Here is a 4149-nt window from a genome sequence, read left to right on the forward strand (position 1 = left end):
CACGCCACCTCCCCCACAGACGTCACGCCACCTCCCCCACAGACGTCACGCCACCTCCCCCCCACAGACACCATGCCACCTACCCTCAGATGTCACGCTGCCTTCCCTACGCAGACGCCACATGGATTCACTTCATTGGCCTGTTTCCTTCTCCCCCATTCTCCCTGGCAAGTGCTGATTCTCGTCTCCTCTGGGAAGCTGTCCCTGAACCACTTAGAACCTTTGTGCCCCTTGGCCTGTGTCACGTGGCAGTGTGTGGCTTCACTTGCTGGTGTTTCCCTGCTCCCTTTGAGCCCTGAGACTTGCCTGGCAGTCGCTGTTTGATGGGACTAGTCCTCTCCCATGTGTTACAGATATGCTGTCCAAGGAGCCTCCGTGGTGTGACGGCTCCTTCTGCTACGAGTGCACTGCCAAGTTTGGAGTCACGACTCGCAAACACCACTGGTAAGACCCCAGCGTCACTGTCAGACAAGTGGGGGGACTTCCGCCGACGTCACTGCCTCTGCCTTTCTCCAGGCTAAGCCATGAACCTGCCCGGGTCCTGCACACTCATGGGCAAAACTGTATCAAATGGAGTAATGAGATGGGCACACCCGAGGATCTGACTGAGGAAGAGATGGAGGGAAGGGAGGGACCTGCAGACTGGTGCTGTCCTGTGGAAGCTGAAGTGCACAGTTCCCAGGCGGCCCGTTAGGCCTGTGCCATCCTCCCTGGCTTCCAGCCTGCAGCAAAGCTGAGATGAGTTACTGCCGTCATGGTGTGCCTCTGTATGGGCTGCTTGCGACACTGAGGAGCTGTTCCCATTAAATTGAGATAGATAGGCCAGGCACCATGGCTCACACCCGTAATCCCAGCACTTTGGGAGGTGGAGGCGGGTGAATCACTTGATCTACAGTACCTGCCGTGAGCCACAATCTGGGTCAAGAGTTTGAGACCAGCCTGGCCAATGTGGCGAAACCACATCTCTACTAAAAATACAAAAATTAGCTGGGGGTCGTGGCAGGCACTTGTAATCCCAGCTACTTGGGAGGCTGAGGCAGGAGGTTGCAGTGAGTTGAGGTCGCACCACTGACTGCAGCCTGGGTGACAGGCGAGACTTCTCAAGAAGAAAAAGTGCTGCGCTGCTCTCTTTGTTGGTTTTGATAGTCTTGCTGTCACCCGGGCTGGAGTACAGTGGCATGAGCTTGGCTTGCTGCAGTTTCTACCTCCTGGGTTCAAGCGATTCTCCTTCCTCAGCCTCCCAAAGTAGCTGGAATTCAGGTGTGCACCACCACGCCCAGCTAATTTTTGTATTTTTAGTAGAGATGGGGTTTCACCATATTGGCCAGGCTGGTCTCAAATTCTTGACCTCAAGTGATTCACCTGCCTCCACCTCCCAAAGTGCTGGGATGGCAGTTGTGAACGTTGTGCTTAGCCTGAGCTGCTCTTGATTCTCAAGAAAAAAAAGCCTTCTTCAGTATCGCTTTAACATGATGACTGACTAGAGTTTTGTTTTCATGGACTAAAAATTCTCCATGAATTGCTGTGACTTGGCTGGCGGTGTTGCCTCAGCGCCCCTGCTGGGGGTGCCCTCACACGCCGGGAGGCAGTGTGTCTTCAGTGCTCCCCTCATACTTGCCTTCTTTGCTTCCACAGTCGTCACTGCGGACGTCTTCTTTGCCATAAATGCTCGACCAAGGAGATTCCTATCATCAAGTTTGATCTGAACAAGCCTGTGCGAGTTTGCAACATTTGCTTTGATGTGCTGACTCTGGGTGGGGTCTCTTAGTGAGCCCCCGGAGCGTCCAGGCCACGTTCTTGGTCACCTCCCCAGCAGCTGCTCTGCTCACCAGCCTGACTCCCCCCAGAGCAGGGGCTGGCAGTCATCCTCCTGCGGCAATAGACTGGAATATTTAAGGACCATGGTGTGATAGATCCGTTTTCCAGTGATTCCCTATGATTGTCAGTGTGTGTGTCAGACTGTGATCAGTTTCACTAGGTGTCTCATTGATTGGACCAGGCCATTTAGCCTAAGTGGTTAATGTGATTAGGAATTAGACCCCTCCCCATTCTGCTACCAACATACAAGGACACTTGGAAAAGCATTTTCGCTTCTAGTAGCTTGGTGTCCATCCCAGAGCATTCATGAAGTCTTCCCGCCTGGGCTGGCTGAGGCGGCAGAGCCTCACAGAGTAGGAAGCTGGCTGCCTAGTGAGCCAGCTTCACGCTAGGGTGGTGGCTGTGGACTTTTCTGCACAGTGTTTTCATAAAGATAATGGGATCCTCTTGCCCTGAAGTCTTTTTTTCTTTTTAAGCTAAGCTGTGTTTTAGTGAGCTACGCCTTTTAAAAAGGTGAAATCTTTAACAGGGTTCAAAGATGAGAGCTGAAAAATTGTGGCCTTACCAACTGAAAGCTTTACAGTGTTCGTGCTACGCAGGTGTCGGGTGCAGCTGGCCGCCTGACACCTCGTGGCAGCGTCTCATTCTCTCGTCTTGCTGCGTGCTGTGTGGAGCCCCAGTCCCTCTGCCGCTGGAGAGTGGTGGAGAAAGCGCACTTTGTGCTGCCCTTTTATAGAGCTGCATTATCGGTGATCCCAATTTAAAAGTCCCTGTTCAGACACACCCTCACACATCCTTGCATCAGTGAGTCCAATGATCAGCTGTGACTGGACCTCAGCTCACACTAATCTTTAAGGAAAAACTCTGTAGTGTCTTTGAGAGCAAGAGATTCATCCAGGCTGAGTGATGAGGCACGATCAATATGGCTTCAGCCCCAAGAGTGTCTCCAGCCTCAGGCCGGCAGGTCCTGTGTCCTTGACGCAAATGCTTCTTGCTGAAATCCTCCCTCGTGATGCTGCGAATGCTGTTGACCCCAGTTCCGTGTAGCTTGCCGTGCCCTGTGAAGGGCCAGCAGCTGAGGGCCACAGCCACGTGTGCACCACCCCATTTTGGAAGTCTCTGGCTTGTGTGCTGGGTGAGGCCACCAAAACTTGCTGGGCCTTAGTTGCTGCTACTACATCTATTAACCATGAGCTGTTAAACTTCTTTTTTGAAGGTTTAGCCAGTTTCTAAAAAATGCACATTTAAAGAGAAACATCTACCACTGCTTTAAAACAAAACAACTCTGAGTGAACGCTGTGTGTTGTACTCGGAGACTGAGTCTCAGTCAGACATGCTGATCCTCTCATTTAATAACCACTACCTTTTTGCATTAATGAAGTTTGAATATGTGTGTTAAAGGGACTAAATATTTTTTGCAACATCATTTGTTTCTTTTCTAGGTAGTGTGTCCTCTGTGTTGCTGTGGATTTACACATTCTGTTGCCTAAACGTGTAAAATGAGCTGATAAATTGGCGTGCTACTTTAAAAAACATCTCTGTGATTTATAAGATATGTGTGCTTTCTATGTTAATATAAGTTTGTGCACAATATTTAAAAGAAAAAAATTAATTAGAAGAGTCCCCCGTCCCCCAGTCTGACATGTTTCATAGAGAACTTTTAATGGACGAACTCTGCCAGCCTTGGCAAACATTTGACCACCTGAGGTATGTGGTCAGTTTCCATTTCCTATTGCCTGAAACGGGCCATAAGCAAGCCGGCAGGCAGAGCTTAGGTAGCTTGGTTACCTGAGTTAGGAAGATAATCATAGTTTGGATATGAATTGAAGTGGCTAGTACATCGATGCCTGTTCTTTCAATGTTCAGGATGGAAAAGGAACCTGGAGATCAGTCAGGGGTGAGGCTGATTGTTCTGCCCATGCCCTACCTTACCAATTTCAATACCAATCTTGCTTGTAATTGCACTTAAAATCTTAAGATCATGTTTCAAATACATTGATGGGAGTTTCTGTTTCTTCCCTGAGTCCAGGGATAGCAATGGTACTGAGCAGCTGTGGACTGGGAGGATTTTTTTTTTTTTTTTTTTTTTGGGGAAAGGGACCCCCTTTTGCCAGCTGCCAGGCTGGAGTGCTGCAGTGGCACAATCTCAGCTCACTGCAACCTCTGCCTCCCGGATTCAAACAATTCTCCTGCCTCAGCCTCCCAAGTAGCTGGGACTAATAGGCGTGCGCCACCATGCCCAGCTAATTTTTGTATTTTTAGTAGAGACGGGGTTTCACCGTGTTGGCCAGGATGGTCTCAATCTCTTGACCTTGTGATCCACCCGCCTCG

The 4149-nt window shown here is 49.9% G+C and overlaps 1 long non-coding RNA gene across 1 annotated transcript; it reads left to right on the forward strand.

The window, feature by feature from the left end:
* Positions 1-93: 93 nt before the first annotated feature.
* On the forward strand, positions 94-3410 carry LOC116547493. Its single transcript, XR_004267070.1, has 2 exons — positions 94-444; positions 1636-3410. It is a non-coding gene; the product is annotated as an uncharacterized LOC116547493 (long non-coding RNA).
* The last annotated feature ends 739 nt before the right edge of the window (positions 3411-4149 follow it).

The sequence above is a fragment of the Sapajus apella genome, unplaced genomic scaffold, assembly GCF_009761245.1.
Source record: "Sapajus apella isolate SASKATOON/1434 unplaced genomic scaffold, GSC_monkey_1.0 scaffold3341, whole genome shotgun sequence".
NCBI classification, from domain to species: Eukaryota; Metazoa; Chordata; class Mammalia; order Primates; family Cebidae; genus Sapajus; species Sapajus apella.